Here is a 26,375-nt window from a genome sequence, read left to right as displayed (position 1 = left end):
CCTGCTAATGCGTGACAGCTGTTTCGTGTGGATCCCACACTTTTCCAGACTCCGCCCCTACTCTTGTGTCACCCTCTTATTATGGAAGCAGTAGGTTGTTACTTATTAAAAACCATTTACAAAATGATAAAAAATTACTAATTTCACATATAAGAAAATGCAATATTAATAAATAACTATTCAATGTGTTACAAAAACATGCTTAAGTCAATCCTTTCATTTAAGGGCCCTATTCCACCGTTCAAATCTAAACGATAATCATTCGGTTCAAATGCAGTTAACGATTAACGACCGAATGAGAAATCGTTGATCGCTTTATAAGACTTGGACCTATTTTTATTGTTGCTCGTTTGCAAAACGTTCGCAAATCGTTCGCATTGAATAAGACATCGTTCGGTCATTCGCAATAGATACAAACGGAATAGCGAATAAATAACGATCGCAATTACGATCATAAGTAACGATTATCGTTCCATGGAAATGAGTGAACATTTTCAGGTCTTTTGCAATAGCGGTCGTTTGAGATCGTTAATTAATAACGATTATGCAAATGATAATCGTCCGGTGAAATAGGGCCCTAAGCCACCGGCTCCTTGTGCATTGGTCATTATAATCCACCGAGCTTCCCTACGTGACAGTTCCTTGTTAATGTCGGCACAGTCACCAATGTGAACACGCTCTAATCCCATGAACTTTAGTTGGCTCACGTCTCCACCGTGTCCTTCTCTTATATGTTGGATTAGGCGTGGTACACCTTTACCGGTTCGTATGGATCGGACGTGTTCACTGAACCTTCTATTTAGATTTCTAATCGTCTTACCTATATTATAACGTCCGCAGGTGCATATGATTGCATAAACCACTCGTTGGGTGCGACAACAAATCATATCCGTGATTTTGCATGTAACTCCTCCAACTGACACTATTTTTCCTGGATTAAAAAACGTACACCAAGCACAATTACCACATTTATGGTTGCCGCTAGGTAGTGTGAATTGTTTCCACACATTTTCACCACCTTTTTTCTCTTTAAATGCACTGTGTACCAGTAAATCTTTAAAGTTTTTAGAACGCCTGAATGTGACCAATGGTTTCTCTGCATAACAATTAGCAAACACAGGATCTTTTTGTATGAGGTACCAATTTTTATTGATCACCTTGCATATAGTATCCGCCAGAGGGGAAAATTTGAATGAAAAAACAAAACGTGGTTTTTCAACTTCTCTACGTCTCGTTTTACTTTTTTTAAATAGCAATTCATGTCTCTGTTTTTTAAAAGCTCTAACTTTTGCCTTTTCCAGTTCGGCTTCTGGGTAACCCCGTTGGATCAGTCTATCAGACAACTCTCCAGCCTTTTCCAGGTATGCTTGATCTGTACTGTTGATCCTACGTAGTCTCAAATATTGTCCATAAGGAACTGCTAATTTGGTGTGGTGCGGGTGGTAACTTTTATAATGCAAAATAGCGTTAGATGCGGTGGGTTTCCGATAACTTGTTGTCAATAATGTATTTTGACTGAGGGTAATACGAACGTCCAAAAATTCTATAGAATGTGAGCTTACTTGGCTGGTAAATGACATATTCATGTTATTCTTATTATTCATATAACAAACAAATTCATCAAATTCCTTTACTGTACCTCCCCATACAACAAAGATGTCGTCGACAAATCTATGATATTGTAACAAAAATTTAATATAAGGGTTACCTGTTGTAAAAATTATTTCTTTCTCAAGAACAGCAAGGTACAGGTTAGCGAGGGTACAAGCGACGAGCGTACCCATCGCCGTACCCTCGCACTGCCTGTACCATTTGTCACCAAATTGGAATACATTGTTCTGTAAGATAAACAAAAGGCTATCACAGATGAAATCGATGAAATCCATATTTTTCCCTGTTTGTAGCAGTAGTTCTTTTACATCTTGAACCCCTAAATTATGGGGAATTTTAGTATATAAACTTTCAACGTCAATTTTGCCCAGGACAAAATTTGTTTGTAACCCATGGGGGTGCCCTCCGGACGCCAGGTAATTTGTAGGTTATGGGATTGGGGTTAATACTCAAGGAGTAGAGGTGGTTGGAGTGGATGATGGAAATTCACGAGTAGGGGATAGGAGTTGTGGTTGATTTATGGACCTTGCTAAGTTTGTGGCGCCTTGGAGGGTTACCTCCCTATGGGAATCATAGGGAAATCTATTGTGTGTTGGGTATGGGGGGGGGGGGGGGTGGTAGGGGTGGGAATGGGTAAATATAAAATTAGATATCAAGGTTGGGAAGGGATGATTTTTTTTGTATTTAAGGAGCATATTGTTGTATGTGTTCTGCCTGTCACTTTATATGATGTGAAAAAAAAAAAAAAAAAACAATCTCAGAATCACTTGCATATGGTAAAGCATCACTGAGCTATAAGCGCATAAAGTGACACAGGTCAGATGTTGAAAAATGAGCCTGGTCATTAAGGCCCAAATAGGCTCGATCCCTAAGTGGTTAATAAAAAAAATCTCTATATCGGTAAAGCACACATATCTATAGAGTTGGTGTGGCTGTAGTTCTCCTGACAATAAAGCCAAAATGTAGTTTATACTGTATTGTGCACAATTGCACTCAACAAATATTTCTTTCTGGGTTCACACAACATTATATGGTAAAATGAAGGGGGGTAAAAAGTACAATCGGTCTTACAATAAAGAGGTATCATATGGCTCTATAGATGGAAAAAATATATATAACAAAAAAAAACCTCAAATTGCTAAGGTGGAAATAGGGTAGTGTAATCTTTATGGCAGTTGTAGTGGGCAGTGTCAGTGTATATTGCTGACCTGTGGTTATATTCATAAAACTTGAGTCCCCTCAAAGGATGTAAGCATCTGCAGGGAGTGGGCAAACATTATAGAAAGAACATACCCCACAATAGCATTTTTTTTACTGCTTAAGACTTCATTTCTTGTTCAAACAAACATATACTGTACAGTACATGTTTACAATAGGAAAATTGGAAGTATATCAGGGGAAAGGGAAAAATGGATTAAGGGTAGGTTCACAAACTGAGGAATCCGCACAGAGAAGTTCCTGCGGATTTCGTTGCTTGCCCCAACTCATGGCCACGCGCATCACCACCTGTGCCATAGACTCTATTCTATGCACAGGTGAATTACACCATTGGCCGAATGAATTGTCAATGTGAATTCTTTCAGATGGCGGAATTTGCTTGCCCATAGAATGGAATCTATGAGACGGGGGGAAATCTGCTGGAACTTCTCTGCATGGATTCCTCAGTGTAAACCCACCCTAATGCTGTGAATTCACATATTAGTAGCAGTAGCAGCCATTGTTATCTAATCAAACTCACAATATATCATTCTGAGGAGCTCTCAAGCTGTCACCTCCCGCTCCTGAGTGTGTGACTGCTCAACAGCAGATAGGGATCCTATATGGGAGTTGGGACAGACCTGACCACCTGACACTACACTGTGTTCCAAATTATTATGCAAAGAGTGTTTAGGAGTGATAAGGTTAGAATTTTTTTGTTTGTCAGTTAAACTCATTGATGGTGATGTGTTTCAGGGCTCTCTATATCACTGAAAGCAATTGCAGACACCTGTGCTAATTAGTTTAGCAGGTGTGTCAAATTAAAGGCAAAACAACTTAAGAAGGCTGGCCCACATTATTAAGCAGCCTATATTTTGCACCAAAATGGGAAAGAAAAAGGATCTGTCGGCTGCTGAAAAGCAACAAATTGTGAAGTTTTTAGGTCAAGGCATGACAACAATCAACATTGCCAAGATACTTCATCATGATCATGGCACAATCAAGAAGTATGTTGTTGATTCCCAGCACACACGTGTGCACGCTGATAAGGGAAAATTGAGGACTCTTTCCAACACGCAATTATGTCAGGTTAAAAGAACAGCTGCAAAAATGCCTTGACATAGCAGCAGACAAGTTTTTGAAGCTGCTGGTGCCTCCAACGTCCCCGAACAACAAGATGCAGGGTCCTTTAGAAGTTTGCAGCTGTGCGTAAGCCATCCTGTCCACCTCCTCTATCCACTGCACACAAGCAGAAACGGCTCCAGTGGGTGAAAACTCTTTTGTTCACCGATGAGTGCCGTGCAACCCTCGATGGTCCAGATGGATGGAGTGGAGGATGGCTGGTTGATGGACACCCCATGCAAACACGGCTATGACGCCAACAAGGAGGAGGTGGAGTCATGTTTTGGGCTGGAATTATGGGGAGAGAGATTGTTGGCCCCTTTAGGATCCTTGAAGGGGTAAAGATGAACTCCATAATGTATGTGGAGTTTCTCAAACAGCCCTTCCTGCCATGGTTCAAGAAGAAGAACCGTGCATTCCGCAGCAAGATCATTTTCCTGCATGATAATGCACCGTCTCATGCTGCAAATAACACATCTGCATCTCTGGCTGCTATGGGCATAAAAGGGGACAAACTTATGGTGTGGCCCCTATGCTCCCCTGACCTCAACCCCATTGAGAACCTCTGCAGCATCATCAAAAGGAGTGTCTATGATGGAGGGAAGCAGTTCACATCTAAGCAATAGCTCTGGAAGGGTATTCTGTCCTCATGCAAAACAATTGAAGCTGAAACGATCTGAAAACTGACAAATTCAATGGACGCGAGAGTTCAGAAGCTCCTTTCCAACAAGGGGTCCTATGTGCAAATGGAACATCACCTAGAATAAATTTTTGACTTAAAAAAACGTTTGATTTCAGTTTGTAATAATCTGCTAATGTCTATAATGTCACAAATGTCCATTTTTTTGTTCTTAATAAAAATGAAAAGGTTGAAAACTCTGCTGTGCATATTAATTTAGAACATGCATTTTGAGTGTTTTTTTTTTATATACTGTTATCATAGGCAGTTTGTTCAAAAACCTTTCAATTATACTCGATTGGTTGATGACTGGAAAATTACACTGACTGCAATTCATATAGGTAATTTTGGAAAATATGAGAAAATATTATTTGCATAATAATTTGGAACTCAGTATACATACAGAGTCGCCCAGTCCTCTTTCTCAATCACTCATCCAGCTGCTGATTCCTTTTCTGTCCCGACTGCTGCTACTGAAAGGGGGGAGGTGAGTCTGGCACATGGGCTGCCCCTGCTTCCAGTATTCAGTGAGGAAGATGTGGGAAGGTCATGTGATCTCTGCAGGGCTCAGAAATAACATGCAAACGACCAGGCCAAGCTGATGCCTGCTCATTCTACATATCAGTGAAGGAGAACAACTTGTACAGCAGTACAGGGGCTCGCACCTGATGGGTGCTGACACTGGAGACCTTAGTGGGCCCCCTGCCTTTATACGCCTGGTACAATAAAAGTCTGGGTGCAAGGTGTTATGTATACACAAAAAGAGAGCGGCTTTAACCCCTTAACGACATCGGGCGTAAACTTACGCCCTCGCGCCCTGGTACTTGGCGCATCAGGGCGTAAATTTACGCCCGATGTTTCCCCGATCGCTGCGTGTTCACACACAGCGGTCGGGGAAGATGGCCTGCTATAAATCATAGCAGGCCATCTTAGCTTCACGGCACGGGGGGTGGTTAACACCCCCCGTGCTTACGATCGCCGCTATAGGCTGATCAATTCAGATCAGCCAATAGCGGCGATCGGAACCTTTCCGGGTCATCGGCGACCCGATGACCCGGAAAAAAATGGCGGTCGGTGCTGTCCGAGGACGGCACCGACCGCCATTACTGTAAAAAGTAATGGTGATCGCCGTGCCACCGGCCCGATCGCCGTGAACGGCCGGCCGGCCGTTCACGGCGATCGGGCCGGTGGCACGGCGATCAGAGTCCCACAAAATAGTAAATACCTGCCCTGGACCCCTCAGCTAGGTAGCCGGGGGTCCAGAGCAGGTATTTGTACATTACTCACCTGTCCCGGGCTCCTGATCGGCGTCTTCCGGGTTCGCGGCATCCTCGTCTTCGTTCGGGTCTTCGGCTTCTTCCGTGACGTCACGTTCGGCTTCTCTCGGCTATTTTCGGCTCCAGCGTCGGCTGTTTCCGTATTTTGCGCTCTGCTGCCCTCTAGCGGCTGATAATGTGTAATACACGTATCAGCCACTATAGGGATGTTCAGAATGTAGAAATTTTTTTTTTTTTTTTTTTCAAATTTTTTTTTTTCTATTTTCCGCACCCTATCGCCGCTGAGTGTTGATCAGCATCGCACGAAAGTGCGCTGCTAATCAGCAACTCCTCCTTTTTGGCGTAGGGTGTTTTTTTTCTATATTCTACTGCCACGGTCTGCTTATAAGTGCAGACCGTGGCAGTAGAATATATAACCAACTCCTTTGTTGGCGTAGGTTTTTTTTTTATACTTACTGTAAAAAAACACGTAAAAAACACTACATTACACCACACTACATTGAATAAAGTTTGACACTACACCACTACATACCCCATATACCAATCCCCGTATAAAGATGGCCCCCAGGGTGTTTTCGGCGTCAGAGGGATACGTTATTATTACCTCCGACACCGAAACAGCCAGTGAGGATGAATGGGGGGGATCGTTCTTTCCTCCATTCATCCTCATCCTCCAATGACATGTCTGGGGGGTAGCGTAGCGTACGCTGCCCCCCAGACACGTCTTTTCCGCCAGTACCGTCCCAATAAGAGATGACGGTATGGAGTGAAATTCTACAATCTCTGTGAGAGTACCTCAGGGTACACTTACAGATTTAGGGTACGTGCACACTGCGGAATGGAGAAGAATAACCCTTTGTGCATTCCACAGCTGGCACCCGCCGGCGGACTGATGCGGGCGCATGTCTCTACCCGTGTCATAGACTCCATTCTATGCACGGGCGGATTCCATCGTCCATCCAAAGAATGAATACGTTGGACGGAGAGCGGAATCCGCCCGTGCATAGAATGGAGTCTACGACACGGACGGAGACGTGCGCCTGCATCAGTCCGCCGGTGGGTGCCAGCTGTGGAATGCACGAAGGGTTATCTGTCGCGATTCCGCAGTGTGCACGTACCCTTAGAGTGTATGTAGGAAGGGACACCCGAATCCAGCCCCCAGATGCCCCCTCCCCCCCCATCCTCGGAGTTAGTGGGAAGATCGTTCGGGAACTGATCTTCCCACTGCTGGATAAAGGTCACCACCTGTACGGGGATAACTTTTATACCAGCACCCCCTCTTCCGGTCCCTCGCTGCCTGAGCTACTGTAGCTTGCGGCACGATCCGAACATATCAGAAGTAGTAATAAAGCCCTAATATTTAGCAGCCATGGAGCGGCCCCAGCGCTTCTGGATATGAGGGACCCCGTATCACACCAGGACAACATTTTCCAGGTGACGTCCCCCACACTGGAGAACAGGAGACCCCAGAAGAAGTGCAGAGTGTGGCGTAACAGGGGGATCAGGAAGGACACCATTTACCAGTGTGACACCTGTCCTGATCACCCCGGCCTCTGCATATTGGATCGCTTCAAGGCGCACCACACGTCACTGGGGTTCTACATTATCTAAATTCTCTCCCTTATTCCTATTTCAGGGGTCACGTTGATCCAGGGATTATTCTGATCGCCAATATGGAGTCGGGAAGGAATTTTCCCCTGTGATGAGGCTACTGTCGTCTGCCTTACGAGGGTTTTTTTTTGCCTTCCTCTGGATCAACACAGGTTGAGTTTGATGGACACCTGTCATTTCCAACCTTATAAACTAATAATTGGCCTAATACCCCCAAATAAATTAGAATTGTCCCTTTTCCCCAGCTAAGTAGGTATGGCTGCCATTCCCATTAGAGGATGCCATGATGCAATTACAAAGCCTCTGTGCGGCCAGGACAGTAGAAACCCCCCACAAGTGACCCCATTCTGGAAACTACACCCCATAAGGAATCTAAGAAGGGGGGCAGCGGGGATATGGCCCCCTGGTGACGGCCACATTTGGGACGTGAAAATGAAAAAAATTGTATTTTTTATTTTCTCGGCACATGTTCTACGTAAGTGCCCGTCACCAGTGGGGTCCATATGCTCACTGCACCCCTTGTTAGATTCCTTATGGGGTGTAGTTTCCAGAATGGGGTCACTTGTCGGGGGGTTCTACTGTCCTGGCAGCACAGGAGCTTTGTAATTGCGACATGGCCTCCATCCTCCATTCCAGCCTCTAAATGGCGCTCTGTCCCTTTGGTGACTTGCCCTGTGCCCATATGGCACATTATGCCCACATGTGGGGTATTTTCGTACTCAGGGGACACTACCCTACACGTTTTGTGTTCATTTTCTTTTTTAACCCCTTGTGGAAATGGAAAAAAATCAAGGCTAGACCAACATTTAGTGTAATTTTTGTAAAATTTTTACTCTAAATCATTAATCTTGTCATGTTTTTTCATTTTCACAAGGGGTTAAAAGATAAAAAAAACATTTAATGTGTAGAGCAATTTCCCCTGAGTACGGAAATACCCCACATGTGGACATAAAGCGCCATGCGGGTGCAGGGTAAGCCTCCGAAGGGAAGAAGCGCCATTTGGTTTTTGAAGGCTGGATTTGGATGGAATGGATTTCGAGGGGCCATGTTGCATTCAAAAGGCCCCTGTGTTGCCAAGACAGTTGAAACCCCCCACAAGTGACCCCATTATGGAAACTGCACCCCTCAAGGAATGTAACAAGGGGTGTAGTGAGCATATGGACCCCACTGGTGACGGGCACAAATGTGGAACAATGTGGCGTGAAAATGAAATATTACATTTTTTACACTATAATGTTGGTTTAGCCTTGAATTTATCATTTTCACAAGGGGTTAAAAGAGAAAAAAACACACAATATGTGTAGAGCAATTTCCCCCGAGTCCGTAAATACCCCACATGTGGACATAAAGCGCCATGTGGGCGCAGGGCAAGCCTTCGAAGGGAAGGAGCACCATTTGGATTTTGGAGGTTGGATTTGGCTAGAATGGATGATGAACGCCATGTCGCATTTACAGAGCCCTCGTGCTGCCAAAACACTGGAAACCCCCCACAAGTGACCCCATTCTGGAAACTGCACCCCTCAAGGAATCTAACAAGGGGTGCAGTGAGGATATGGACCCCTTGATGATGGGCACATTTGTGCCATGAAAGTGAAAAAATGAAAATTTTCCCTTTCACGTCACATTGTTCCACATTTGTGCCCGTCACCAGTGGGGTCCATATGCTCACTGCACCCCTTGTTAGATTCCTTGAGGGGTGTAGTTTCCAGAATGGAATCACTTGTGGGGGGTTTCCAGTGTCTTGGCAGCACGAGAGCTCTGTAAATGCGACATGGCCCTTGAAATCCTTTTCAGTAAAATTCGGCTTCCAAAAGCCAATTGGCGCTCCTTCCCTTTGGAGGCTCGTCCTGCGCCCCCTTGGCACTCTATCGCCACATGTGGGGTATTTCTGTACTCGGGAGAAACTGCGCTACACATTTTTTGTCTTTTTTTGCCTCTTATCCCTTTAAGAAAATGAAAAATTGAAGGCTAGAACAACGTTTTAGTGTAAAAAATAAATTTTTCTTTTTTCACGCCATATTGTTCAGAAAATCTGTGAAGCACCTGTGGGGTCCAGATGCTCACCGCACCCCTTGTTACATTCCTTGAGGGGTGTAGTTTTCTAAATGGTGTCCCTTTAGGGGTGTTTTTTAGGTTTTGGCACCCCAGAGCCTCTGCCAACCTGAAGTGGTACAGTCAAAAATGACCAAATATAACGGAGGCGTTGAAATTCACTAGGCGCTCCCTTATATCTGAGGCTTGTGGTTGCGTCAAATAGCGCAATACGGCCACATATGGGGTATTTCTATAAACTGCAGAAACGGGGCAATAATTATTGGGGTGCATTTCTCTGGTAATAGGTTTATAATTATGAAAAATATTGGATTACAATAAAATCTCTGCACAGAAAATTAAAATTTTCAAATTCCTTACACACTTAGCTTTTATTTCTGTGACTCCCCTAAAGGGTTAAAACACTTTCTGGATATGCTTTTGCAGAGTTTGGGGGGTGCAGTTTCTGAAATGGGGTGCTTTGTGGGGCTTTCTAACATACAGGCTCCTCAAATACACTTTAAACCTGAACAGGTCCCTAAAAATATCTGATTTTGAAATTTTACTGAAAATTTGGAAATTTGCTGCTAATGTTTTAAGCTTCCTATCGTCTAAAAAAAATGAAAGATAGTTTAATAAATGCCGCCAACATAAAGTAGACATGTTGCTAATGCTATTTAATATATAATTTATGTGGTATAACCACTTTCTGTATACGCAAAGAAGTTTCAAAGTTGGAAAAATGAATTTTTTCACATTTTTTCACATTATTTGGGTTTTTTTCATAAAGATTCGTTATGAGTATCGACTCCAATTTACCAGAAATGTAAAGTACAATATGTCACGAGAAAACAATCTCAGAATCAGCCGGATAGGTAAAAGCATCCCGAAGTTATTAATGACTAAAGTGACACTGGTCATATTCATAAAATTTGTCTCTGTCATTAAGGCCATTTCAGGCTCTGTCCTTAAGGGGTTAAAACTTGTGTTTTTGCTTCTTCTCCCATAAAAATAAATAGGACATTGAAGCGTTTTTGCTGTGATAAAAAAAACACTTTTTTTTGCACCATTTTTGTGGCAAAAGAGTCTTTTCAAAAGAATCTGAATCTTTCAGCAAAGTTCGTGAAACCTGCCGGACCGAACTTTTATGAAGTTTGCTAATTTCTAGATAATATTTATCATTTATGTTTGTAGGATAATAACAGCAAAGCAACTTCAATAACATAACAATAAAGTTAAAAAAAAGTAAAAATTTAAATTAAATTAAATAATTTTAATATTGAAATCCATGCATTATTTTACCCATCATCAAATAAAATATGAATACTTAAACAAAAATAAATTATCTACTTCCTATAAAACCTTTAAAGCCCCTCCCCTATTAGGAAAGAATATTTAAGTAATCTGCAAGAGACTCTCACATACCCATTTATCTCAAGGCAAATAAAATGCTCTACTTTGATAGCATTGTGCAAAAACCTAGCTCTACACAGGCTTGGTAGACCCCACAAATATTGACTGATACCTAGTGATTCACAAGTGATGTCTTCTCTGATTGGAGTCGACCACTGTGCTTTTTCATCCGGCCCTGGCCTTGACTCTTCTCTGCAGGGTTGGTCAGAAAAGCATATTAGTTTCCTTGCTTCAGTGCATATAGCATTAGGCTGCCCTGTGCCCCCATAGAACAGTTCAAGGGGCATTCCACATAAGGAAAACTTGTTTTCTATTAAAAGTGCATTAAAAGTTATATAGATTTGTCTATATAATGGATTACCATATCTGTGTAGTTCTGCCACACTGGTAGCCGATAGAAATCCAGGAAGTGAAGTAAACAGGCCTCTGTGCCAATCCTTATTTTCTCCTGCTCCCACTGCTTTCCCACCTTAGGAGACAAAGATTATATGCCTCTGTCTCACATTGTGTGTGTCTGCTGAGCACAGGCTGATGATGCAGACAGGGGGCAGGGCGTGATGTCACAGGAGGCTTGGCTTGATCCCCCAATCCCCTGAGTGATTCACTATTTCTGACCAGCCAGAAGCAGGTGCAGCATATTCGCCAATCCCACCTGGACAAAAAACGAGGCATAAACAGCATATCCCATGTAAGATAATATCATATAAAGTCCTTATTGTGGGGCTGAACTTCAAAGATAAAAGATTATTGATCATAATATGTGCATGGAGACGAAAAGAAAAAAAAATAATTAAATTAAAAAAGTTATCTTACTTTATTCCAATATCGGCGTTACAGGTAGAGAATAAAGCGCGTTGTGTGGTGTTACAGGTAGAGAATACAGTGCTGTGTTTTGTTACAAGTAGAGAATACAGTGCTGTATGGTGTTACAGGTAGAGAATACAGTGTGCTGTGTGATGTTACAGGTAGAGAATACAGCGTGCCGTGTGGTGTCACAGGTAGAGAATACAGCGTGCTGTGTGGTGTTACAGGTAGAGAATACAGCATGCTGTGTGGTGTTACAGATAGAGAATACAGTGTGCTGTGTGGTGTTACAGGTAGAGAATACAGTGTGCTGTGTGGTGTTACAGGTAGAGAATACAGTGTGCTGTTACAGGTAGAGAATACAGTGTGCTGTGTGGTGTTACAGGTAGAGAATACACTGTGCTGTGTGGTTACAGGTAGAGAATACAGCGTGCTGTGTGGTGTTTCAGGTAGAGAATACAGTGTGCTGTGTGGTGTTACAGGTAGAGAATACAGCGTGCTGTGTGGTGTTACAGGTAGAGAATACAGTGTGCTGTGTGGTGTTACAGGTAGAGAATACAGTGCTGTGTTGTGTTACAAGTAGAGAATACAGTGCTGTATGGTGTTACAGGTAGAGAATACAGTGTGCTGTGTGGTGTTACAGGTAGAGAATACAGCGTGCTGTGTGGTGTTACAGGTAGAAAATACAGTGTGCTGTGTGATGTTACAGGTAGCGAATACAGCGTGCTGTGTGGTGTTACAGGTAGAGAATACAACATGCTGTATGGTGTTACAGGTAGAGAATACAGTGTGCTGTGTGGGTGGGCACACAATGAAATGATAAAGTACTGCAAATAATTTAGTAACACTGCAGTGAAACTGCAATGTGTGAACACAGCCTAGATGTTCTGCAACAGCTTTGGGCGGGGAATGGGCAGGGTGGGGGACTGTGATGAACCTGTAGTACTATGTAAAACTGCTCCACCAGGAAGTACAGCAACACAATACAGAACAAAAAAAGACCAAAACAAATGGATTTTTGATGTTTCAAAACTGGGATAAATAGGTAAGTAATGCTGTATCCTTCTGCAGAAGTTTAATTCCCCCCCCCCCCCCCATCTTCCTGGAGTTCCCCTTTAACAGTAAGGTCCCCCTGTATCCCTATAAAGTAGTTAGGTCTCTTCTATTTCCCCATATAGTAATTAGACCCTTTCTATGCATTAATATAGTAGTAAGGCCCCCTCTTAGCATAGCGTGGCATCACTCGAGCGCTGCTGGAATACTGGAGAGAGCTGCCTCTTGTGACTGCAGGCACGTTATTGCCTGCGGCCACAAGAGTGACAGTGGGTTGCATTTGCCTATGGGCTCTTTATAGTTAAAGTGCTGGGAACAGTAGCCGATGGCACCATGGATAGATGAGTAAATCACTTGCCTATCCCGATGCGCCCCTTCCCTCCAACACTCTCCCCCCAACAGTCTGGTGGGCGGAGCTAAGAACACGCATGCTTGCAATGAATTGTGGTGGTGCATTGTGGTGAGCAATATGATTATTATTAAGTTATATAATAATTTTCCACATAATTTTTATACATTATAGGAGTCCAACATTTTGGATACACCACTTTTTGAATAAGTTAGCAAACCACGTAGGTTATTTACTTCTTTTCCGATGAATTGTTTAATGACTAGATATGTATTAGTAGCACATGCCATTTTATAGATGCCATGCTGACTTCAGGTTAGCTATATATTTGGACCATGGAACCTCACAATAGTAGCATTCCACTTCAGCTATTTTCATAAGCACACAGCGTGATATCAGACAGTTTCCATGACTGCACAGTATGATATAATGTGTTAAAATGTTGAGAAAAAAGTCGTTCCTCATACATATGTCAGTCATTTATGACAGGAGAAATATTTGTAAGCTTTAACTTTGTTTCTTTCATTTTTCAGAATAAAAGAAGTGTTGGCCCTTAAGGCACTCCTCTTGGTTGATAGATACTGATTATGAAGCTGAATACCACTGTTCATTGCTCATTAAAAATACATATATTATAAACAAAAAATAAAAAAAAGAGTAAATGTATTTATATATGCAACACATATACCATATGCAAAGACATATTTATAGGTTGTGCTGCCCTAGGCACTTGGATTTAAAACATCCTATCAGGGCGATTCTGCAGAATTTGTTCTTGCAGATCTGTTACAAATAAGCATGTGCAGATTTTGCAGAATTATCAGGGATCTCATCACTATACACAGAGAGTGTTGAAATGAATCATAAAAATCCACAACATAAGGAAAATGCTGCGGCTGCAAATCTGCAGGCAAAGTTCACATCAGTTCTCATCCATATGGATTCAACCAAAAGGGAAATGTTTTGTTGTTGTCTTTTTCTTCAGGCCACAGCAATTGCAGCAGTAGAAGCAACTATATCTAAAAGTTTTTTGTTTTTTTTTCAGTTTTTTTTTAATAACTCACTTCAATGCTGACTGGATCATAAGTGCCTTATGGCAAATACAGCCCTGACCATGTGGGACTAAAAAGTGCAAATGGAACTAAATGAATAAAAACTAAAATAATTATCACATAATCAATTCAAAGGATATACCACAATTCACAATTCAATAGTATCCTCATCATTGTTCCAGAATTAATAGTAAATAGTAAGATGTATATCAGAATGCCCATAACCGCAGGGCCCTTGCATTAAGAAACTGATAGTAATGTCCATAACTAAATGTTCAGAATGTATGGGTTAATGCGGTAGAGCAAACTAAAAGGCTGATAATAACATGCTTAGTTAGGCTATGTTCACACTGCGTATGATTCCGTCCGTAGTGCGAACCGCGAATATACGCACGTAGTTTTGAGGTTGATGCGTTCGCTTGAAGGTATACGATATACACCCGCACAGTGCACACTACGTATGAGCTTACGGCCGGATCGTATACGACGCAGTGAAAAATGAACAAGACCATTGTTTGAGGATGGAAATGTTGAAACTCACGGCCATGGATTTCCATGCGGTCCCGTACAAAGTACTTATTTCAGCCAAATTGAACTTGATTTTTCGATCCAAAAGGTTCTGTGTGGTTTACGGGAGTGGGCGAAGATTTCCAAGTAAATGACCTACCTCAGATCGCTTCGAAACAAGCTAGGGAAGAATAACTGTACTACGGGCGTATGTTCGCGGTTCGTTCAAATCCAGCCACATGTCTATTTTTCCCACGCCCGTAGTTTCAGCTGCACATGTACGGCGGCGTACGATCTATGGACAGAATCATACGCAGTGTGAACATAGCCTTAAAGTGTAACTGTCTTTTATTTATAAAGATTTTTATTTATCAATAGTACAAGCAATTTTAAGGAATTATGTAATAGGTTTTATTAGGGAAAAAAAGCCTCTTTCTGTACTCAAAAAGCTGTTTTGCAGTTTGCCTAACCCCCTCTTTTTACTTCTTATCTGTTCATTATCAGGCAACCCCATCTGCATTACAAAGGAGCAAAGTGAAGGCTGGTTTGCTGAGTCCATTATAAGCTATAAAAGTAGGAGGAGATGAGTGAGCAGGAAGAGGAGATAAACAGCCCTGCAGTTTGGAGACTGTTTGGGCAAATATACACTGAATACACTGGATTCAGAGGTCAGAAAGCTCAATGCTGCTCTGGGAACTTGGTGAGATAAGATTGCAGGATGTTGTGCTGTGCAGAGCTGCTGTCAGGAAGGGACAAACACAACCAGACAGTGGGCCCTGATATGAAACCACCCACTCTCCCTGCCTAATTGCCTCAGTCTAGGGGGGCGTGGTCTGACTATGGCGGCGTGAGGACGCATGTGAGCAGAGCTCCCGCCGCCAGGAGAGATTAGAAGCTGATTGCCCGGTTCCCTGAACCCTTCTCCCGACTCTATGAGGGGGAAAAGAGCCACGGTATTGCCCAGTACACGCTGCACCCGATCGCAGCCCCAGCAGAGCAGCCTTGACGGCTTTGTGAGCTCCGGGGTACGGAGCAGCAGTGCGGCCCACACAGACTCGGAGCCTGAGCTGGAGCGCCGGCGTGCCGCACACCTCACCGGGACTCCACATAACCAGCAGCGGGGGCCGAGACCCCCGAGGTCAGTACTAGCAGCCGCCGCAGACGAGCTGGAGTCCTCTGCGGCCTCCCGGTCTCCCCAATCCCCAGCTCCTGTTGCCTCCTCGGGCCACACACAGAGCGGCACCGCCGCAGGGTCACGTGACACGCCCGGTGCGACGCCATCTTCTGCACAAGCAGCTCTGCCTCCCCACATCTCCTCTGACATGGCACAAAGCACTGCTCCCTCCCCTGACATGTCTTCTCCTCCTTGGGACTGGCAAGCTCACATGAAGCTCCTCCCCACTAGAGCTGAAATGGAGGACTTTGTAAAAAGATTAGAGAGATCTTATAAACAGGAGCTAAGCTCCATAAAAGCATCTATCCAAATGACTGAGGACAGAGTGGAAGAGTTGTCCGCTGACCAAAAGTTGCTATCCACTAAAGTGTCTGAAGTTACTAACAGGGTAGAGACACATGAACAACACATCGCCCACTTATATCGTTTGCATGACGAAAATGAAAATAGAAGTCGCAGAAATAACATCAGGGTCAGGGGGTTACCTGAAGCTACCAAAACACCTGATCTTATACCCACTCTCCAAGGGATTTTCAGCTCTATACTACAACGCCCTGTCCCTGATGATTTTGAAATTGATAGGGCACATAGAGCTCTGGGCCCTGTGAGCAGTGACCCCAACAGACCAAGGGATGTGATCTGCATTATTATGCCGTAAAAGAGGAGATCATACGTAAGGCCAGAGGGAGCGATACAGTGGACTTTGATGGAGCCTCCTTAACGTTATTACAAGATCTGTCGAGACATACTTTACTCCAAAGACGGGCTTTGAGGCCTTTGCTGGAACTGCTCCGGGAGAAGGATATGCCGTACATGTGGGGATTCCCATTCCATCTGGTGGTGCGCCACAATGGCCGACGACATGTGTTGAAAGACCCGGATGATTTGCCAGCTTTTTTGTCCGCGCTGCAACTCCCCTCAGTCAGGCTGCCGGAGTGGTCTCCTATTCCTAATTTGCCTGACAGAAGGGGTCGACCTCCACCTAATGTCTCCGAAGTAGACGAAGATGGCTGAAAGCAATTGTTTCCCATAATGTGCCCTACTGCCTCAAAGGGGCGCTTCTCCTGGACGTTTGAATTTGGCTATCTATTTTGGCTATATTGCTCGTTCTTCTTTGTCCTGTGGACGGTTACAGGATTTCATTTTACATTAACTGTTCTGCTTCTATGTAACGCATTGTGGAACACTTCCCATTTCTTGTTAGCCTCCTTAAGAACTCATTGTGCTCTGTTTTCGTGTTTATACATCCTCACTGTTTGGGACGTTCTGTTATAGCTAGTGCAGGAAGACGGGGATGTGTTAGCTTTAGTGACTTGTTGGTTGGGGATGGAAATTGAGTAGATAATGGGGCCACCTTGGGAGGGAGTGACGGAGGTATGTTTGTGTGGCTCATGGGGGGGAGGGGGGGTTATTTGGGATAATTCAAGTTGTCAACAGATTTTGCTCTCCTGGCGGGGGACTCTATCACTGACTCTATCAGCTCGTACCTACTTAGGGTTAGTGCCTTTTGGCACGGGTGTGCTACTTATTTACCTGTGGAGCCTAGGTCTCTACAGTTCAGGGACTCCGCCTGTGAATCCCTGGTTTTTTCGTTTGTGTCTTCTTCTCCTTTTCTCTTCCTTTCTCCCTTTTTTTCTTGGGCATTCCCTTCTTCTTTCCGCTCGGTTGAGGTTGTTTCAGGTTGATGTCCTGATGTCTTCGCTTACTCTGAAAACTGCGTCCCTGAATGTCAGGGGTTTCAATGATCCCTCCAAGAGATCTAGAGTTCTTTACTCTATGCATAAACAACATGTCCATGTCCTTTTGTTACTGGAGACGCACATCCGCACGGACCACCTGCCTCAGCTTCAGTCGCGACACTACCGACACTGGGTGCACAGCACGAATCCAGAATCCAAGACTAAAGGGGTGTCCATCGCCTTACATAGATCTCTGCAACATGTCCTCCTTGACACATTAGTGGATAAAAATGGCAGGTATGCCTTCCTTAAGGTGAATTGCCTCCTCTTTATTTACCATTGGCAACGTGTATCTTCCGAATGCAGATCAGGGTAGGCTCTTGAGAGATATTCTATTGGAAATAGATAGCTTTGTATAAGGTATCTTTGTGTTGGGGGGAGACCTAAACATGACTATGGAACCGACGATGGACACGTCCTCTGGGCGCTCCATGGTCCCAAAGTCCTCCCAGACTATGACTAAGGCGGTACTGCATGCACATGGTTTAGTGGATGTATGGAGGGTGCTACACCCTACGGAGAAAGACTTCACCTACTTTTCCCCTGTGCATGCATCCTATAGTAGAATAGACATGCTTTTTGTGTCACAGCATGCTTTGATGTTCAACCCATGTGCCACGATTGGAACGCGCTTATGGTCAGATCATGATCCGGTATTTCTTACTATGGGCATTCCGGATGGAATACCTAGTGAATGGACTTGGCGTCTTAATGAGTCGCTACTCCAAGATTTAGTGTGTAAACAAGCTATTGAAACTGCCATTTCCGATTTCCTTGTGGTGCATGGCGAGGACAACACGTCGCTTCCTATGCAGTGGGAGGCCCTAAAATGTGTAGTGAGAGGAATTCTTATCCAGCAAGGGTCCAGACTTAAAAAGGAAAAGTCTGCTAAATTGCAAAATTTGCTCGCAGAGCTAAAGACGCTCTCGTCCACCCACAAACGCACACGCTCGGCAGACACGTTAGACAGAATGACGATGGTGAGGGAACGGATCAAGACATTAATTCAGAAGGTCAAAGCGGTTCGTAAGACACAATTCCGTAGCTATCTTTATGCTCAGGCCAACAGGTGTGGGAGGGCGTTGGCTAGATATATCCATCCCCGTACTGCCCCTACCTACATCTCTCATATAAATGATTCTACTGGAACCACGCAGCATAATCCTAAATTAATTGTAAAAGCTTTTCAGAATTACTATAGCTCTTTGTATTCCCTTAAAGGTCATTATGATGATGCCCCACCACAAGCATATAAGGACAAATTGAAAGCGTATATGCAGGCGACGGCGTTACCCACAATTGATGAAGAGACAAGGGGGAGCCTGGACGAACCCTTTTCAGAGGGGGAGATAGGTGCCGCGATTGCAGCATCTAAAACGGGAAAGAGCCCAGGCCCTGATGGGTTCACAAGTGCTTTCTACAAAGCTTTCAAGGAACACCTGCTCCCCTTTCTGACGAGAGTGTTTAATGCAATTTCCCCCTCGGTTCAGTTTCCAAAACAATCATTAGAGGCCCACTTGGTGGTTCTGCCCAAGCCCGGGAAGGACCCAGCTTATTGTTGCAGCTACAGGTCCATTTCGCTGATCAATTGCGATGTCAAGATCTATTCGAAAGTTCTGGCGACTAGGCTAAACCCCATCATACCACAAGTGATACATCTGGATCAGGTGGGTTTTGTCCCGGGCAGGGAAGCACGGGACAACACCCTGCGTACTCTTTCCCTGATTGCCCATACCCGCGCGACGAGCACTCATGCCTGTTTGTTGTCGGTGGACGTGGAGAAGGCCTTTGACAGGGTCCATTGGCGATTTTTAGAGGAAGCTTTGTTACAGCTGGGCCTGAGCAATGCATTTGTTCATAAGATTCTAGCCCTCTATTCAGTACCCTCTGCAAGAGTTAGAGCCAATGGGATCCTGTCGGAGGCCTTTTACATACGGAATGGAACGAGACAGGGGTGTCCACTCTCCCCCCTCTTGTACATTCTGACCATGGAGCATTTAGCAGTAGCGATACGCCAGAACACTGATGTACAGGGCATAAGGGTTGGGCAGAGCCACCATAAATTGGCATTATATGCGGATGACCTTCTGAAAATATGAGGTTCTGAAAATATGCACTTTTACTCATGGGATGTCCATGGCCTCCCACTCGAAAGAAAAAAATTACTAGATTGTTTCGAGATGGATGCCCGTCTCTGCTAAAAAAGATGTATCCAGAATCTTCTGATAGGTGTTGGAGGTGCACTCAGGAGGAGGGTGGGGTTGCCCAGGTATTAAAACTTTCTGGGATGGGGTGCTGAGGATTTATGAGACATTTTCGGGGAAACACATTGTCGCATTACACTCCTTTCTCTCCTGCCTGGCACACTGGCCACACACAAGAAGGGCATGTTGAGACACTTTCTAACTGCTGCGAGAACTGTAATACCCAGGCATTGAAAGTCGTGACTGCTCCCTCATTGATGGAGTGGTTCGCCGCTTTGTCAGAGATTCGTCGTGCTGAGGAGATGGTCGCGGAGGCAGGTGGCCGGTCGGATGCTTTCAAGGTAACATGGACAGCTTGGATACTACACAGCGAAGAGCCCAGTTTCCCTGATACGTTACGCTAAAATAGAGCGGGGCCATCGGTGTGCCTGGTGCGAACCTCCATTGAGCCCTCTTTTCTTTGTTTGTTTTCTTTTTCTCTTCTTACATCTTTCTTCTATTTCTTTTCTTCCTAGACGTACACTGACAAACATAACGTGGTTTGACGTAGTACTTTAGGACGTTAACATGTTATGGTTAATGTGTTATTATGGCTTATTTGTGTGCAACATTGTTGTTTTCCGCAACATAATGTGTTGTGAGATCGTCCCGAGTCATTGCTGTGACATTAACAGTATGGCATTGTATGGATGCTTTTATGATCTCATGTATCTGCTTGTTCACCCCTTTCTTATGTTTTGTACTACTCTTTTATTTGAAAAATTAATAAAATTGAGAGTAAACATAATTGCCTCAGTCGACCGTAGGCGGTCGCGGACAACCACAAAGACGTTTCCTGCACTGTGTACGTGGAACACAAAACACGACAGACAGACAAAACACAATAGAGAGTAGTGAACTAGCCAGGTTGAACCACACGGGCAACACAGTACCAAATCAGTATACAAAGAATAGTCACGGGTCAGGCGGGAGGTCAGAAACACGAGCAGGCAGTCAGAAGGGATAGGACGGGGAACGCAGGAATAGACCAGGGGGAGCTGGGACCAGGGATTAACCTAATAGCCAGCAAATTCACACTGGCTATCACTTTACTATATACTGGACCAGGAGCCCGGACCAAAGGCCGATTGGTCCGGCCTCCTGAGTCCAGCCGTGCTACATCTGATACACTGCAGGCTGAGTGGTCGGCAGGTCCGCCACTCAGCCTGAGTGTAAGGCGCCTCCGCTGTGCTGGCCGGCCAGCTGACAGTCACGTGGGACTGGCCAGGGACGCCTCGGGTCTCCGTGACGTCACTCAGCATCCGGCGGGTGGAGCGACGGCGCACTACTGATCCGGATGCTGGAGCCAAGCTGGAGACAGACGCCGCTGGACCGAAGCGAGGTAAGTTCCTGACAGCTGCTTTTTCTCCTCTCTGTGCCCACTGATCCCCCTCAGCCCCTCCCCTCTTTATGACTCATAATTGACACAAAAAAGCTGCTTCTTTTAAAGGGGGGGAGGCTGGGAAACTGTTTTTTAAGTACATAAGGAAACTCTTCTGTTTTATAAAACCTATTAAAGAGTTTCTTAAACTTACTTGTACTATTGATACTTTTGCAAAGGGACATTTGAATGACAGTTACATTTTAACTCAGTTCAATAGCTTATGTATAGAATTCTTGTGTATACAGTCCTAGCAGAGTTATCGAAAGTTAGATGGCATATTGCTTGCAGAGTTATTTGATGTCTATGGATCACACAGAAGGTGGAGCACAGTCACATGCTCCACCATGTCAGACATTTTATAGACAGAATCACCACATAGCAGGACGACACAGCTTGGAAAAGAGGAGTCCCATTTTAACTCTTTGAGGTACACAAGGAACTGCTGTCAGTAAGTACACTTACTAAAGGGCCTCTTACATTGACCAGTTATTGGCAATAAGCGTTCCTTGAAATGATAATTTATCTGATAATCAGCTCATAAAAAAAGTTACAGCGATCAGCCATGGAGCAGAAAAAATCCTGATCCTCAGCTGATCGAATTTTTGGAGCAACACTTAAAATCATTGTTTACCTGTTCCGCCAATAACAAAAGGGAAACTGACAGCACAGATATGCATATGTGTAGGTATATGTGCATGTGTAGGTCGGTATCTCCATGTATGTACTGTATATGCTCAGGGATGAAGGTAACAGTGTCACTGTTGTAATTGCACCACTTAGCACAGCTGATAGAGCTGGGTGCCACACTGATGACCGCCTCTGTCCTCTAAGGCTATCAGAGCTGTGATGTGTAGTCTTCACATTCATTCCTTCCCAATCTGTCCACTCTCTTAGGATATATAACATGAAGTAGAGCCAATTTGTGTGTGTGTGTGGGGGGGGGGGGGGGGGGGGGTGTTCTGTCAGAGTGACTCAAAAGAGACTTATTCCAGGCCAGGTAAAGACCTATTTTGTGCGAACTACTTATATCTTTATTTCTCATGCACCTTTATCCTAGCCATGTTGGACTAGAGTCATGTGCATTGAGGCTGCTGTAGGCTGGATAAATGGGAAACATTATTCATGATAAACGAAAATCAACAAAAAATCTGCAACAACGTGCTAGGTGTCCTTAGAGGTATCCCGACAGCTAGCTTTACCTACTAGATGGGGCCTGCATTCCTGAACTCGTGTCACTCTGTGCGTACAGACATAAATAGGCAGATGGTCATAACCGTGAATGTAGGTACTGTTCACTTAAACCTCCACAGCTGAGTACATAAGGGTCTGGATATGGGCCACTTCTCTCCCTAACCTGCAGGCAGTCCACTGTCACCACCATCAGTCTAGTATTATAAAGTATTCAGAGACTATATGTAGTGTCCCAGAGCGGATGTGTCCATCAGGTACTAGTGTGGTGATGATGTTATGACAGGTGGTTTTGACAGCTCAGCCAAAGATATAAGTGTCGTGACACCAGTGCTAGTCCAGCACACAGGTGTGATGTTGGTACCTGCTTTGTATAGAGGCTTGCTGTATTCTCCAGAAATGGTCGGTGACCTGCTGGGTTGTAATGGGTCCCTTGGGCTTTTGTCACAGTAGTCCTGAGTGGCAATTGACCCACCCGGACTATCAGTACCGCCACTCACTGAAAGGGGAAAAATGACCCAAAGTGTGTGGCTAGCGTGTAAAGGCGCTGGTGCAGAATAAAGGATGAAAAAATAGAACAACTTTGCTGTACAGTCTTTGGATAATGAAGAACACTTTGGCAGCAAATAGATAAATCTTTGTACAGGCTTTAGTGGGGGGTGGGGAGTCGTAACCCAATGTAGTACTGTGTTCTGCCAGACCTTGAAGAGATTCTTGAGAGTGAGAAGTTTACTTGTACCCATGTATAAACTATAGTCTGACCACCTTCTGCCTTACAGTGTTGAGGGACTCGTCCTAATAGAGTGATACAAGCCCCAGCGTTGGTTATCTGGGTGAAGCTAAGTGTCCGAGGTTTCCCGGTTACCTGCGCTGCAAAATAGAATACATAGACCTTCTGGTAGCTTTGTTCTACCCAGGCTTGTTGTATATCAGGATACTGCCCTGCACTTTTTAGACTGGTTCACTGGCGTGGGCTAGGATGACCCCCTTCTCTTCTCCCTTGGTAGTGTCTAGCACTGCATAATAGATATAGTAGATAGGCTGTAAGAACTACAGTAAGTGTCTCTGGTTGCTTTTGCATACACATGTCTTAAACTCAGACTAGACTTGTCCCTGACAAGGGTCCTGGCAGAGCCAGGCCCTTGCTTGGCTACAGCAGAGATGTTTGCTCTGTGTGTCCTCCCATGAGTAACTGGATAAGACTGATACAACACCTTCTCCCACCAAGTAACTTCCTACAGGGATTATGTAAGGGACCCTGTGAGTGGTGGAAAAGAATGTGTTAAAGAAAAAGAAGAAAATTGATAGGCTAGAAGTATAGAGCATCTCCCATAGGTTAAGAAGAGCACATGGTACAGATAAAATAACCCTTAGTTCGCTTCAGTTTTGCATTACACAAGAGCTTTCATATAAAATACTGACATCTTGTTGTGAAATTATAGAATACCTTCATCCCCACTCAACCTAGAGTAAGAAACTTTTGTGACAGGTGTAAGAAACATGAAACAGCCGTAGTGGTACACCACACTAAGTGTTTCTATGCTCTGGGCTGAAGGTTTGCAGTTTACTATTTCACTCCTAGGTGTCTCCCTGTTCTTATGTATGTTTGCCACTCTGTTGTCCAATCTTTGAGCTGGGTTCCTCATACACCAAGGTGTAGCCCTTTCGAGAAAGTTCCCCAGATTAGTCCTGTCCTCTCTTATAAAACTCCCTGAAGGTTCCGAGGTGGGAGTTAAGATCTAGTTTTAGTGAGAGAAAGTGTATACAAAAAGCCTTTTCCTGCTGAAGCTTACTCCAGGGCCTGGCCTGGAGACCAGGTCCCCTGACAGGGACTCTAGGTTACAGCTGATTCTTGTAAAGTCTTACTACAGTTCTATTATGCAGTGCCTAAGCCTAAGGTGGGGTAACTACCAATAAAGGGATAAATCTTTGCAGCAACTAAAGGGTTTGTCTGTAGTGGAGCAACGTGCAGTTACAGCCGAAGTACTACATTGGTCATCTTGGGAAATCTTGAGTGGCTACCTACACCTGGTTGTGCAAGCCCGGGGCCCCTGCTACCTCAACTGGCACTCGATGGTCTCTCTTGCAACAGTCGGTATGCTCCAAACTGTGAGTACAGATATCTCTTCTATCAAGTATACTTCAGTCAAATCACCCTAACAGAGTTCTGCTACCTCATAGGCAAGGTCCCCTCGGTAGCCATCTACCCTTCCTTAAAAGTCTATTGCAAGTTTAAGACTTTAAGGGAGTACCTATATATATATATATATATATATATATATATATATATATATATATATATATATATATATATACTTCAACACCCGGATCAAGTGATCTGTGTGGTTTCCGCCATGTGAAGTGAGTATTATTTTTTCTACTGCACCTTATTGCTTAAGTTTCTTTAAATATTTTTGTATTGAACTAAACCTTCAGTAAACTGTTCAATTTTTTAAGTAATTGGATTCTGTGGTACTTTAGGGTACTTTAACACTAAGTAATTCTGGCAGAATTTCAAGTGGAGCCTGCGCTATGGACTCCACTAGAAATTCTGTCTGTCCAAATCATTGAATAGGATGCATTGTGTGCCCTTCCCTCTCCTCTGAAAAAAATAAATCAATGAATAGGTAATACCTCTCGATAAAGGCATTCCGGCGAAACATGCATCAGGCGAAACATGGGGCCTGTCTGTGGACCATACCATAACGCTTTACAGGTATAGCTTATACATTGATTATCTATATTACTGGCACTTGCACTGTGAGGCTATGTTCACACTACGAAAAAGTATTTTTCGTGCTGTGGAACAATGTCTTACTTTCAATGGGATCCCGGCCGGAGCGTACACACATCGTATGCGCTCCAGCCGGGATCCCGTACGGGGCTGGAAATAACTGACATGTCAGTTTTCTGTGGCCGCAATTCAATGAATTGCATCCGTAGCAAACCCTGTCAGTTCACACTATGAAGCGAGCGACTCCGGCCGCTCGCTCCATAGTGTGCAGGGGGAAGCGCTAATGCGCCCACATCAGAGCTCTGCGGCTGGACAGATCATTCGGCCGGTACTTAAGTAACGGAACGGCCGGTCTCAATATGTTGTGTGACCATAACCTGATACTGTATATACTTTTTCTAGTATTTGAGAAATGATATGTTTACTTTGCTGATACTATGTATCTTTGCTCCTCCAATACTGCACTTTACAGAATACTTATACTTAGTGCTTTTTCCACCTATAGGCTGGGTTCACTCACAGTATATTTCAGGCAGTATTTGGTCCTCATGTCATGTCCTCATTGCAACCAAAACCAGGAGTGGATTGAAAACACATATTGTTGAAATTGAGTGGATGGCTGCCATTTAGTATTTGCTGTTATTTTAAAACAATGGCTGTTGTATTGAAATAATGGCAGTTATTTACTGTTATATGGCGGCCATCCACTCAATTTCAACATTGTGTGAACAGAGCCTGTGTTTTCAATCCACTCCTGGTTTTGGTTGCAATGAGGACCTGACATGAGGACCAAATACTGCCTGAAATATACTGTGTAAACCCAGCCATAGCCTCCCTTTATGTGTTAGAAATTGCAGACCATCATTTATGATATTTGGACATTTATATTTGTATGTTTTTAAATAATAGAGCTTTCAATTGTTTGGTATTTATTGAGTGGTTCAGCTCCTTATTATTACTGTTGTATGTTCTCACAATGTTTGTTTTGCAGCCATCTTTTTGTAAAACAAACATTGCGTAAATGTTTGTTTTATGTATGCCTTCTACTGTGTCAATCTGACACAGTGCTCTCTACTGACATCTCTGTCCGAGACAGGAACTGTCCAGAGCAGCAGCAAATTCCCATAGAAAACCTTTCCAGCTCTGGAAAGTTCCTGTCTCAGACAGAGATGTCAGCAGAAAGCACTGTGTCAGGGCCCTTGCACAC

This window comes from Dendropsophus ebraccatus, chromosome 2 (genome assembly GCF_027789765.1).
Source record: "Dendropsophus ebraccatus isolate aDenEbr1 chromosome 2, aDenEbr1.pat, whole genome shotgun sequence".
NCBI classification, from domain to species: domain Eukaryota; kingdom Metazoa; phylum Chordata; class Amphibia; order Anura; family Hylidae; genus Dendropsophus; species Dendropsophus ebraccatus.
Note: the sequence above shows the minus strand (reverse complement) of the source record.